This window comes from Harpia harpyja, chromosome 1, assembly GCF_026419915.1.
Source record: "Harpia harpyja isolate bHarHar1 chromosome 1, bHarHar1 primary haplotype, whole genome shotgun sequence".
In the NCBI taxonomy this organism is placed as follows: Eukaryota; Metazoa; Chordata; class Aves; order Accipitriformes; family Accipitridae; genus Harpia; species Harpia harpyja.
This window is the reverse complement of record NC_068940.1, coordinates 92,166,413-92,180,613: the sequence shown is the minus strand read 5'-3', so window position 1 is coordinate 92,180,613 and position 14,201 is coordinate 92,166,413. Positions and strand designations below refer to the sequence as shown.

The 14,201-nt window shown below is 43.4% G+C and overlaps 1 long non-coding RNA gene across 1 annotated transcript; it reads left to right on the top strand.

Annotated features, from left to right (window-relative positions):
- The first annotated feature begins 2,034 nt into the window (after positions 1–2,034).
- LOC128149843 (uncharacterized) lies at positions 2,035–13,798 on the top strand. Its single transcript, XR_008237874.1, has 3 exons — positions 2,035–2,347; positions 12,479–12,690; positions 13,018–13,798. It is a non-coding gene; the product is annotated as an uncharacterized LOC128149843 (long non-coding RNA).
- Positions 13,799–14,201: the final 403 nt, after the last annotated feature.

The window sequence follows — 14,201 nt, the reverse complement described above, 5'->3', positions numbered from 1 at the left end:
TCATCCCCAAATATCTCTCTTTTATCATAGCTGCAGGGTGTGTTACAGTTACCCTTTACTCTGCTAATCAAGAAGAATGTGTCTATTATTCTTCACCTTTCTTTCATGGAGAGCACCATTTCTGGGTGTATGCAAGCAAAATGTTCACCTCACCAGACATATCACTGGAAGTCTGAACAGAAACAGCCCAGTGAATTTTCAGCCTTGTGGTTTCTGTGATTGATTAAATAGAGATCTATGCATTCCAGAATGAAAGACAAACAAAACCACATGCTCCAGGAGCATCTTCTGTAACCAGTGTGATGCAGAGCTGAGAAACTATTCTGATATTTGGTAATGAGAATTTAGCAAAGATCTTGGCTTCACTGGGAAGCTGCTGGACCTCACGAGCCTCAGGCATATGCTGTCACATATGGCATCCCAGATACAACTGGTGAAGATAAAATAATTTTATAATAAATATAAAATTAGTAGGCTATATTCCTGTATTGGCAGAACTACTTCTTGACACAATGAAAATTAATTCAGTTTCTTTTACCTTGTGCAAGTTGTGGTATACCTGTCAAACTTGTGTTTGATTTGGTAACTAGTTACAATATTTTTCATAGAATCAAAGCACAATTCAGGTTAGAAAGAGCTTCTGGAAGTCATCCGGTCTAACCCCCTGCTTAAAACAGGACTAACTTCAATATTAGATCAGGTTGCTCGGGGTCTTGACCAGTTGAGCGTTGAGTACCTGCAGGGATGGAGTCTCTGCAAGCTCTTTGGACAACTTGTTCTGACGTTTGGCTGCCCTCAAGGAATTTTTTTTCCTAATCGGAATTTCCTTCTTGTAGTTTGTCTCTATTGCCTCTTTGGCTGCTGACCTCTAAGAAGAATGTGTCTCCATCTTCTACCCAATAATTAGGACAGCAATTAGATCCCCACTTTTCACCTTCTCCAGGCTGAACAAACTCAATTGCCTCAGCCTCTCCTTGTAAGTCAGTCATGGACTCCAGCCTTTTAACCATTGTAGTGGGCCTCTACTAATATATGTTACAATTTTCACATTTTCTGCAATTTCTTAGAACTGCTACCCTAAAAAATCCCAAGCCCTTGAAGTTAAAATACATTTTTGTTTGTGTAATTGCCAATGCATTTGCTGTAACCTGATCATCCCAAAAGAGAACTGCTTGAAAAATGTAACCAGCTTTTCTAGTCATCTGGTCTGTGGAAGAGTGGATTACCCCATCAAGGCAGCCAAATTTAACAAGGAAAAGAACCAGATTTAGCAACCATATCAAAAGCAGACGTTGTTTCAAAAAATTTAAGACTCCTATTCCATCCAGATACCAGCCCAGGCGGACTGCACAGACAAGTTCCTAACTCCCTATTTAAAGGTGGACGGAGAATGTATTTCTTATCTAAAACTGTTTAAAATCCCAAACCAGTAATGAGTGTGTGCATAGGGTTGAAAATTACACACACATTTCTGGAGCCATGCCAGGGAGGAGCGATGACAGTGCGATCAAAATTTGTGCACTGAACCTCTTTTTGCCAGAAAATATTAGGAGTTAACATAAAGTATAGAAGGCATGTCTGGGATTAAAATACCAGTTCCTCTTTGATTTCAGTAGAATGGCACCAAGATAGACTGGCAGATTTCTCTCCCCGAAAAATCCTTAACTGCACGTTCAAACCAGAGGACATCCTCTGAGCCCAGTCCTACTTCCATGTTCACGGGAACTATTTCAAATACTGTAGCAGAATCTGGGCCTGAGCTCCTGGCTTTATCCACCACTTGCTCTTGCACGGGGAAGCCCCAGAGTTAGTGTCAATCCAAAATCAAACAAGTTATGAACCGAAGGGAGGAGTAAGCACTGTCCTGAAGGCCCGGGTGAGTGCCTGCCGTTCTCACCAGCCCTTTTGCAAATAGGTCAGCGGCCAATTTGTGCTCCCTGCCTGGCCGTGAGCACAGGCTGCCAGCGGGGAGTGAGTCAGCTGAGCTGCAGTAGCCCTGCGCAAGCTTGCGGTCAGCGCTGAGTTCCTGCTGGTTTCCTTCTCTAAATGCTTCACCCCCTCCCTGCAGTGGGGAGAAAGTCAACCACGCTTTCCAGAGGGTTCAGGGACGGGTGTTCATTTTTGAGGGACAATCGGGGACTGGCAGTCTTGGCTGCCTGCTGGTCGCTGTCGTGCTTCTGGGGGGAGGGCTGAGCAACTTCCCTGACCCCAAAAGCTCCAGCCGTGCTCTGAGGCTGGCCCGGTGCCAATACGCTTCCTGTAGCTGATATATTTTTATCTCATCCTCGGAATCAGCGACACCACCAACTGCAACACCAGCTGCAGGGGAGAAGAGAACCTCTGCCAGGTACGGGGTTGTTTTCCATACGTAGCTGTATTTGACTTGTTTATTGAAGGAAGTGGGGTTGATTAGTCATGTCACAGGACTCCTGCCATTTTAGGGACCAGTGGGAAAGAATCCTTTCCCATCCCTTTAGACCAGGTGTAACTACTGGGGCAACGGGCACAAGGAGGAAGTCAACAACGTCTTAATCGAGCTGGCTTAGTACTGGCTTAATCTGACTACATTTCCAGGATTTCTGGATTTATGCCCAGAAAGCAAACCCAATATATAATATAAATTATTAAGATAAATACTATTATAAAATAATATAATATATTATAGAAACTATAATAATACCAATTGTTATTATATTTTAGAACTGAATATATAGACAAATATATGTAGCTAGCTGGGCTGCTAATAACCAGAAATTCTTCCTGTATGCATTGTGCAAAGGCAAGACTTTTCTCCTGCTCTGGTGAGCATGCAGCAAGAGTTGTTATGGTTAGTATCTGCCCTACTATGTATGTATTATGCTATTGAAGTGCATACGTGCAAGATGTCCATTATGTCCCAAACATTTCAGATTTACATGACCCACGCCCAAGAAAAAGACAAAGCAACTATGGCTCCAGCCATTTAATTTATTTGGAAAAAGAGCCTCAAGGCTCTTCCTGCATGATTCTGTTAGTTCCTTGCTGTCGAGCTGGTAACATTTTTGATCTTTCTTTCTTTCTTTCTCCTGTTAGCCTTCCCACTCTGCCTGTTTTGTTTTAAAAAAGAGTTACTGCAGAAGTTTCCAAAGAATAATTATCTGGGGAAATACTTGCATTCTCTGGAAGCCAGTATCATTAAATACCTGTGGATTTACTTCAAAGGAGAGGAAAGTTTAAATACAGAAACACTGGCAAATTAGCTCATTTCTATTTTTTATCTGCCTATTTTAGATTTGTAGCTACAGACAAACCTTAATGTAGGGTAAACTTTGGCTTAAGAAGGCACCATTATTTGCTATGAGACAAGGGTCAGAAACACGCTCTGGAAACCATTTGTCAATAAAACCCTGATAAAACTAGGAAGCTATTCATGTGGTTTGTATTCACACTAAGTCTTTTAAAGCACTATTTATCATGGTGATAGCCACCAAATAAATCTCATAAAGGGACCGTTTCAAAACTAGAATGTTGAGTTGGAGCATCAGACACTCAGCTGAGCCATGTTCTGGGAAGACACTAGAAATATCTCATAGCCACTTAGTGAAGGAAAGCATATGGACTCATGTAAATGAACTTTACTACACAAAAGTGATGTACCGAGCAAAGTAACAAATTATGCTTGTCACCTGTGCAGCATGAAAAGATACCTTGAAATTAGAGGAGGGTGAGAAAAGGAATCAGATGTAAAGGATACTTTCGCTGAAGATGGTTTGCAGTGGATTGTTGTCCCTGGAGAAAGATAGATATGTCTTAGCCAGGCAGTGATCCTGCACACAAACAACAGTTGCAATGTTAGCACCATGTATGCTTTTCCTGGTATGTTTAAAACATTAGGCAGCAGAGCAATGAGCTGGTCATGGGAAGAAGAGAGCCAACAGCACTTGTGGCTTTGAGACAGCTGGAGCTCTGAGGCCTGGAAAGCTCACAGCAAGTCTTGAGAGGGGTAGTTAATGAGCTGGGTAGGTAGAAGACTTTGGCCCTATGGTTCCCTCTGTTTTTTTCCCTATTGAAAAGCATTGGGCTTACTCAGGTTGGCGTGGCTTTTGGCTTGGAGAAAGGCCTGGCTTCTCTAAGGTAATGAGATGATTGCTTGATTTTCGGGGGGGGGGGGGGGCTTCACCAAAAGAGTCTGTGCCAGCTACTATAGTATTTTCAGGGCTAGTCTGGTTCAAGGCTCTGTGGAGGCTGCTCAGAGGAGGCAAGCTGCACAGTTCCCTGGTTGGTTCTTTTCCCAGGCCAGGACAAGAGCCAGCACAGATCCCTTCTAGCAACTGTGCAAAGAAGGAAACTGGAAAGGCTGGTGCCCAACATTGTTTTAAGTAACGATCTCTTAGAAGAAAGAGAAGCCATCAGTTTCCTGCTCTGTTGCTGTTGGATGAGTGAGCTCAGCTTTTCCTCATGCTCGTCTTTTTTGCTCCTTTGTTTTCCCTCTCCCCACAACTCAGTTGGGGTCCTGAGTGCACCAACAGGCTTGAATTGCCCCCAACCTTTCCTCCTATTCCAATAGTCCCTCTCGTCTCCTGTTTCAACAATATTTTCCCCATGACATCCCCTGAATCCAGGTTTATGTCATGTAAGTAAAGCAAATGAGTCAGAAAGAAATGGAGCCAACAAGCCATGCATCTATCATCACACCCTCCCTCGATTTGTCTTTGCTATTATATCCCACAAACTTGACCACTGTTTGTCCTTTCAGCTTGCAAGTTATTAAGGCCAAGAAGTCTATCTTTGCATGCATTTGGGCAGCACATCATTCAGTGGGGACCTAATTTCTGCTTGGGGCATTGCTAAAATATTAATTACAGTAATTGAGTGTCTCAGGTGTGCTTTGGCTGGAGTTGAACCATAACAAAAAGCAAGCCTGTAGACTATAAGCAAGGCAGAAGCTTACTGAGTCCTGACAATGGAGTTTCTCACTTTTGCCAAAGACAAAATAACAGTTTATATTTTTCTTTCCTGAAACAGTACAGCAGCTTCCCTGCAGGAAAGCCCAGGGGTTCTAGACCAAGGTTTTTCTTAGTGAGTTGGGCACAGAGCTGAGAACTGCCCTAGGGACACCTCCATACATCCCTCCTGGTATACCTGGATGAAAGCTGTCCACCAAGAACTCCCTAACACCACATCCCGCTTGGCCCACCTACAGTCAGTTTTTCTCTGTCTTGGGCTTCATCGTCCAGGCAGAGTACCTCGGCAGGTCCATGTTACACCCAGCCAGCTTCTTCAGAGAGCTTTTAACCCCAAATGGGGGTCTTGTGATTCCTTCATATTTTCACTATGCATCCCAGTACAACTGGAATTGCTGCTGATTTTAAGAGCCTTGCCTCCAAGGCAATTAGTCAGTCTGGCATCAGTTTTTAGGCAAATAAATTCTTTTGACCATACATGTGCATATATTTTGTCAGGAGTGGTGCATCTATTGCTCTGCTAGGCAGCTATCTCAAGCCTGCACCTTGTAGACTAAGATATATTAGGCATTTACCTTTGTACACTGGCACCAGTCATTTGTATCCATGTATATGGCAGAACTGCCCAAGCTGCGAGTGGCAGCTCCCTTTCTGTGTAATGATAGGGGAGCGTTTTAAGATTTGTCTAATGCTCACAATCACTGGCTTCACTTGGTTTCCAGCTTCAAGACTGGGGCTGTCAAGCTGTCAAGCTGTTTTAACACAGCAGAAAGTATCGAGACAGAGAGCTAAGATGACGGGAATGCACAAACAGCTAGCAGGTTCATTAACTCTCAGACACTTTCCGGAAATCTGGAAATAGGGCTGTGGACTAACCTTGAATTTGGGAGACCTGGCTTATTCCCATCTCTTTGCCACTGCCACAGCACGTGAGCCTGGGCAAGAGGTTTCAATTCTCTGTTTTACTTCCTACCCGTGTTTGTTCTGTAAATAGCCAGGCCTTATTACTTAGTCCTCATAAAATTCCTGTTAGGTTAACTTATTTTTCAAATATGAAAACACACTCACAGGGAGGCTGTAAACTGGTCTGAAAAGCTTGAATGCAAATGCCATCCCCATACTCTTACCAGCCTAACTCAGATGAGAATCTCTCCCTGAATGATTTCACAAAGTGACGTGGCAAACCAAGTCAGAGAATAGAAAGCTGGAGATTTTCATTTCTAGATGTGTTCTTAGAAGATTGGATCCTTGTCCTCATTCTGCTGTCATAGCTACCATCGGCCTGAGGAAAATGATAGACTGAGAACCAGAGACACAAGGAAAAAGATCTTGCTGGCACAACGAGCAGGGTCAGCACTCAGCTTGGGCAGGACCTGTTTTGGCCTTGTCTGTCTCTCTTTGGAAAAGACAATTGGGTAAAGGGAAGGAGCTTTGTAGAACTTTGGGGAGTTTTTCAATATTAAAAATGTTGTCACAAAACTAAGCTAGCATGGGAAACATTTGCACCTTAATTGCACTGCATTTTCCACATTTGATCAATGATTCATCATACTTAGTTTCTTCTTTGACAGTGGTTAATACCAGAAGTTTCACAAAAATGTGCAAATAACTTTGTAAGTAGATAGTCTAAGGTTAGCCTGCCCAGGGCATGTTTCTTCCTAAAGCCAGGTAGCTGGCTGATGGCCTGGCCCATGAAGGTTTATTTCCCCACAGTGTTGGTTCAAAGATGCAATGATACACTGATTCCATAGATTACTATTCACTGCACTCAATTATTTGTTATTCCAAACAACAAGTTATTAGAAACAGAACAGGAAGGAATGTTTTGAACTGTCTTGTTTTCTAACCTACCCGGATGAACGAAGGCACTGGAGAATTATTTTAAGTGTTCTTCAAAGGGTGTTGTAAAAGAGTGTGAGGCCTGAAAGTAGTGTCAGTTGCATCCATTTTTTGGGGCCATGCCTCTATTCTCTACATGCTCCACACTCAAAAGAAAATGAATAGTCAGAAGAAGGTTTGGGTAGTCTTCATAGTTTTCAGAGTCTGGGTTCAGTCAAGTACCTGAAAGCCAATATTTATTTGACATTTACATATACCCCATATTTCAGCAGATGAGGAACCAGTAAAACATTCTCTCACATAAAAATTTCCAGCTCTCTGACTTCTGGCAGTGGCCAAAAACCCTGCAAAACTAGCTTTTCTGGTGATATTTTGGCCTTTTTGTTCCTGGTCCCAGGAGGAAATGGGAAGTGTAAAAAACATCTAAAAACTTAGTCATGAGAGCATTTCAGGTAATTACAGTCTGCCTTCAAAACAGGATCCGTCTCCAGAAATGTCCTCAGCTGATGACACTGGCAGATCCTGGGGTACGTCTTCTGGATGGGGTAGCTCTCTTCAGCTAGTTGCTTCCACTGCTTGTGGCTGACTGAAGTCTCTCCATGTATTTTCTAAAAGAGAAACATTCATGTTAAATTTGGTTTTAAACGTTTTCACTGTAACTGTTAGAGTTTGTTTGCTCCTTCGTAGCTTGCATCTGTCTTAAAACAGACATCAGCCATACTTGTATGCTCTTCCTACTTACCTCTTTCAGCCAATATATTCCTGAAGACAAAAGAAGAAAAAAAAATGCCCCTTCTCGTGTTCTCAGTCCTTCTCACAAATTCCACAACAATAATGTCCAACCTTTTGATGCTACTGTAGCCTTTAGAGGATCATGTCTGAGAACACTACAAAGCCAGAAATACCTACTGGTCAGTAGCAACAGTATAACTGGTACACCCTTGCCTATGTACATGCTCTGGGGAGCATGGCTTGTATGCAGTAAAGCCATATTACTAATTCTCAGCTCTTCAAGGCATTTTCTATGCCTTGCCACTGTGGCAAGACCCTATTTGCTTGTGTAAGTTCACTGTAACCTCACTGTAAGTGAACTGTGTGTAAGTTATTTCATGGACTACAGTTGGAGTCCCAGTTGCCAAACTATTTTGCTCTCATAAGCTAGTGCAGAGTCAAACATAGCCAAGCTAGGCTGAGAACTGAGCTAAAAGGATTAGCAAAGATGGCAAAGATGGTTTGTAGCCACCTTTCTGCCCCTGCCCATTACTCTGTACAGAAGCTGCTGTTAGGCCACAGGCACAATATCATAGGCATTTAAGGTTCACTGCATTTGTAAAAGATTAAGAAATGTTGGAGGAACACCAGGATATTTAGAACAATCAGATCAAGAACTGGTTCTAAAAGTGAATTTAAATTCATTTGGGGTGGAAGTGCAAGTCTTGAAAAGCAGCACCTGGTCTACTGGTGGCAGATCTTCCACTGCTAGATCATTTCTTTGTGAGGAGGAGATTTTTCAACGCCTACTAATTCACCAGCCAGAGTGGAAAGGACTGGCAAATTGCAAGCAAGGTGACAGGAATTTTGTTCTACTCCAGATTCTGATCGACTGCCTTGAGCTTCTCCTGCATTCAATATTTTGAAGCCTCAGCCACCAGCTGGGAGTTGGGCAGAGGCAGAAAGCCAGCCGCACAAAAATTAATGAGATGCTGAGCTAGGAGGCTGATGTCCCCTGCATAGGTAAGGCAAAGAGACCAACTCTTGCCATCACCCAGGGATTTTTTAGTGTAATACAACCTTTGGGATTTATAATTCAGGCTACTTGGGATAATGTTTTTCTGTCTTATGCTATAACGATCTCCCAGTGTGAAAGAGTTACAAAGAGGGCAGTACATAATGTTGTACACGTTCATGTTTTCTGGGCCAGTTAAACAAGCTTTCTTTTGTTTTAGAAGGAATCTATTCAAACTTTGGCAGAGCAAATCAATAATTGTGCGTTTCCTTTCTTCCTCCCACTTGGAATCCAGTCTGGATCACGCTCAGAGATGGTGCAGGGGGAGGAGAGAAAGGGACCTCCAAGAAGTGAAATGCCTCCCACCATTAATTGAAGCAAAATGATCCCATTTCATGCACTGCCCTCCACAGCTACTATATTAATGTGGCACTTCACCCTGTATCAACAAAACAGAGAGGCCATCACTCACCCTGCTGCGGTCCCGGCTCTGGCTCTTCTCTGAGCTTTTTTTTATCCATCCTACCCAGACAGACCCTCGGGCCATGGCCCGTGGAGCCATCTGCTCCAAGGCCTGATCCAGATTTCTGGCCTTACTGTTCCTCCTGCCACTGACATCTGCTCTGTCTCCAGCATGGTTTAGGTGTCACTGGCATCCTGCTGTGCATTTCACAGGACACTGGTTTGTTCTGCACTTGCACCAGCAGCTAACTGGAGCTGTGCCCCATTAGCAGCACACCAAGCCACTGGTTTCTAGCACTGTTTAACTGAAATGAGCTGAATCCTGAAGAAATGAAGCAGGCTGCCTGTAAAATAGTTACTACATTTATATAAACTTGCCAGTGGCTTCCAGTTGGTAGGAGGTGAATGGAGATGGAGGATACAACGCCTGGGAATGCAGACTCAAAGAAATGTGGGAAGTTATTGTAGGACTCTCAAAAGGCAGAGTCTGCTCCCCAGACTTTAAATGAACCCTAACAATAAAATACATGGACCAGAAGCTTCCTTACATGAAAACCTGGGTTTTAATCAACTCTCCCAATAAAGCGAGCAGTCCCATGTGCAGAGTTCATATGAGCCTGATCTTTAGGGGATTTTGTGAATATGGTGGTGAACTCTGACTAAAATCCAGATAAAATCCTCTAGGATAAACCTTAATTCATGGCCTAATCCTTTGCCTCATTTTAGTCACTGAATATTCACACTTTGACTTAGTGGCAAGTTAAAAAAAGAAGTACGCTCACCTAGTACAAAGGCAGGGTAAACTGCTGGTACTCATTTAACTCTTAAAGATTAACTCTTAAAGGTTAGCATCACTGACCAAAAACCTTGCCCTCAATGCTGGGGAAGAAAAAAAAAAAAAGAAAAAGCCCAGTAACTAAGAAAGTTGTACTGCACCAGCACCAATCCTCTCCTAAATTTGATCTCTTGCAGGTTGGATTCTCAATCCATCTCCTTGGCCTGTTTATCCCTCAAGTGTAAACCTCTTCAGCTCACATCATTCCACTTTGAGAGCTAATTCCACGTGAGTCATGGTGCTGGAATGCCAATAAATATGGCTGTAACCATGCCCCAGCTTGTTGCTGCAGATCATTTTGGCACAAAATTAGGCCTGTTCTTATCTTTGTTTGTGCAGCTCTTCTCAAAAAAGGAGCTTCGGGCCTGGCTGTGGCCTTTGGGTGCAAAAGCAGGAGAAAGATTTCAAAACAACAGAAATAATAGTTCATACTTTGTTGAACCAATCTACAGAGATAGATGGACTTTCTAGCTTATGAAACCCTCCAAAGTGGGCAAGTCCATGCTTCCCTCTATGAGGACTACCCTCCATTTCTGCTAAGTCAGGCAAAGTATTGTTACTTGCTAATTATAATAGGATCAGAAGAGGCCCTGATGTGACTGATACTAGATAGGGCTCTGTTTCCCCAAAATCTGTTCCAATGATATTTGTGTGGTTAAATTTGTTGCTCATTAATTACTTATGGAAATAAAAGGTGAATACTTTATAATCCTATTTCCTTCCTTCCTTCCTTCCTTCTTTCCTTCCTTCTTCCCTCCCTCCCTCCCTCCTTTTTTTTTCCTCTGTCTCTTGTTCTTTTTCAAGTACATCTTAAAACAATTTTTTTTGGCAACTATTCCTCAAGAATAAGTTGTCAAAAAGTCCTTCAACTGAAGCGAAATCACAAGCAGGCCCATGGCAATCCCCTTTCCTAATAAGGTTGTCCATACTGGCTGGTTAAGGCTGTCGAATGAGATCCATGTCCTTGGGGCCTGGAATGCAGTGCAGTAACTGAAGCATCTATTTATAAGCTAGCTGAGAGATAATTGTGTTTATCTAATATTTAATCATTTGTACGAAGTTTTACAAATAAATCAGTCTCTTGGATATTGTCCTAGTATGAAGAATTTCTATCCAAAAATACAAAGCAGGAAATCGCAGGCAGTGCAAAATGCAGTCAAAATGAGTTCTGTGCAGATCCTTCTGAAAATCACTTTGGTTTATATTACATTAAAAAAGCAGGGCTGTTTAGGCTGCAGTTTTCTAGGCCTAACTAGCAGGGGCATTGCATCTCAAAATACTGTGAAGTTGCACCATACCCTCTGCCCTGCCTTGATCAAGGGGACTGCAAGCCGGTAGCACTCTGCGGCGGGGTGGCAGGTTGTTCCCAGACCCCAGCCCCAGCACAAGGGGGATTCTGACTCCCACACATCACTCCTGCTGCTTTGCTGTTGAGCAATACTTCTTAATGAATGAGCCATTATCTTGAAATTGCTTTGGAGTGAGTGCTGCTGGCTGGGAGCCAACACACTTTCCTCGTTTATTGAAGGGTGTTATTTTATTGGTGAACATCCTTCTTTTTCATTTCTTTTTAATGACACCAGCTTCTTGTTTCTAACTGAAGCAACACGCAGTCCCAAGGCCAGTTTTTAAACCTGGGTCCCTGAACCTGCATTTAGTCACCTAGCAATAGTTATGTCTAGCGAGTAGCATTCAGAAATGCTTCCCAAGCGGGTCCAGGTACACACCAGCGTTGCTTCCTGACTATGTTTTCTGATGACAGCCGAGTGTGGGAGGTCAGCTGCAGGGCAGAGCCATCCCATCAAAATAAAGGAGGACATAGACTTTTGTTTGTGTGTTTTCTGGGAGAAAAGAATTTCTTCATCCAAGATTTCTACATGCAGTGGTCACAGTTTCACCGCAAACTGCAAGCTTCTTGATAAGAGTTAGGTAAAGTAAATAGATTGCGCTTGTGTTTGTTTGTTTACAGCACACAGTGAAGGAGTATGTATTCATGCCAGGGGAAGATCCCATTAAATCTACTTATACTGGGTTTATGTTTATGCGGTACAATGCTTATACATTCTTCTCTGGGGCGGTGTGCTGGGATTGTGATTGATGAGGACAGTGCCCTTTGACATCCTGCACTGACAGAATCCCATTCCCAGCAACTTGGGTGGACCAAAAAAGGCAAATTAAACAAGCCTCCAAAACATGTTAAAATTTTAAAGAAAACCATCTTTTGATCCTCCTGCTGCGAAAGCTAAAGCAAATGCAATGCAAAGAGCATTACCCGAGATGATAGATATCTTTTGCAGTGAACTAGTCTAGTGGGAAAAGCCTTACATAAATAACTGCAAAGATATGTAAGTATGTATATTTTTTATATATATATATATAAAAAATATTTATTTTTATGCATGTGCATGAATGTATGTATATATGGATGTATTGTTATAGGTACTGTGATGGCACTGGAATTTCTGTCCTGCATAAAGAAAATCTTTCTTTTTTGAACATTCCCTAAAAAATCTGCCCCCAAAGTGGAACACTCCTTAGAGGGCAGCTTGTTACCAACCTTGGCTCCGTTAACGGTAACCACTATCTTTCTCATCATTGACAGCAGCAGCCTCAAGGGATCTATAATTCATTGACAAGAAACAATTTAATTACCTTAACTGTTGTAACTTGCAGATCAGCCAGCACAGCGCCCTAAGATAAGGTCCATATGGCTTGTACCTGAGAGCTCCCTGACTCAAGTGCTTTGCCTAGATGAGCCTGGGATGCTTTGATCCGGAGCCAGGTCCCTGCTGCGCCAGCAACACAGCACAGCCCCAGAGCCCAGCACCGAGGCCCAGGTCCTGGCTCCGGAGGCCCCTCCAGCGCTGGCCCGCAGCGGCAGCCAGGTGAAGACTGAGAGGTTTCTACATTGCTCAAAGCAGAGCTCAAGACCGCTTTTGCTTGATCTGTTTCATGTGTGAAATTCCGCCTGGCACGCATCCTAAGTGGCTCCAGAAATGTGATCCTTCTGTATCCCACCACCTGTCGTGTGATGTATGGAGTCGCTGTAATCCTACATTCATTGGCAGGGGAATATTTTCAGGCATCCAGGCTTTGATCTGTACTTGGATTATGCAGATGTTCCAAAATGAGTCTAAATGTAATGCTGAGTCGTTAAGAACATAGCTTTTTGTTTTGTCCTGGAATGAGCTGGGCTTCTTTCTTCTTCTCAGACCCTCCTCAGGAAAGGACCCACGCCAGATCAAAGTTTCTTAGAGCACACAAGGATCCATTGTTTCAAGAACTGCTACAAATTAGCAGTTGCAGTTAAAATAAAGGGTGGAGGTATTTTTCTTAGCCTCATTTAAAACTGTTTGGAGTAATTATCCTGAAGTACATTGATAAAATAGAAGTCCCTTAAGGGCTGCCAATTCTGTAGGGATCCCATTCAGCCCCACATTGTTGTCGGATATCTGATCAGGACATGATGATGTGTTGGAGGCAGAGTGGAGCTAAACTGAACTAACTGCTCACCGAAAGACAACTTCCATTGCCTCTGGCAGCTTTAAGGAGTTTTAGTGGCTGCACCCATGGATTTCTCCCAGAGTTAATGAGGAAAGAGGACCCACTATATACCCAGCACGAAGTGGGAAGGGAGGCATCCCTCCGGCATGCAGATGTCTAAACTAGATCCTTCACCCATGCCTGAACCCCTCTGCGATTCTGGATGTACAAAAGGCAAAATGTAGATTACATGGTCAGAAGGCTATGCTGGTTTTGCCTGGGATAGAGTTAATTTTCTTCAGAGTAGCTATTATGAGGCTATGTTTTGGATCTGTACTGAAAACAGTGTTGATAACACAGAGATGTTTTCATTACTGCTGAGCAGTGCTTACACAGAGCCAAGGCCTTTTCTGCTTCTCACCCCACCCCACCAGTGAGGATGCTGGGGGGGGCACAAGAATTTGGGAGGGGACACAGCTGGGACAGCTGACCCCAACTGACCAAAGGGATATCCCAGACCATACGACGTCATGCTCAGTATATAAAGCTGGGGGGAGAAAAAAGAAGTGGGATGTTCGGAGTGATGGCGTTTGTCTTCCCAAGTCACCGTTAGGCGTGATGGAGCCCTGCTTTCCTGGAGATGGCTGAACACCTGCCTGCCCATGGGAAGTGGAGAATGAATTCCTTGTTTTGCTTTGCTTGCATGCGTGGCTTTTCCTTTACCTATTAAACCGTCTTTATCTCAACCCACAAGTTTTCTCACTTTTGCTGTTCCGATTCTCTCCCCCATCCTGATGCGGGGGGAGAGAGCGAGCGGCTGCGTGGTGCTTAGTTGCCAGCTGGTGTTAAACCACGACAAAGGCCCAGAGGAGGTTTTTGTAGCTGTGGCACTACTCCTCAGTCCTGCCCTCAG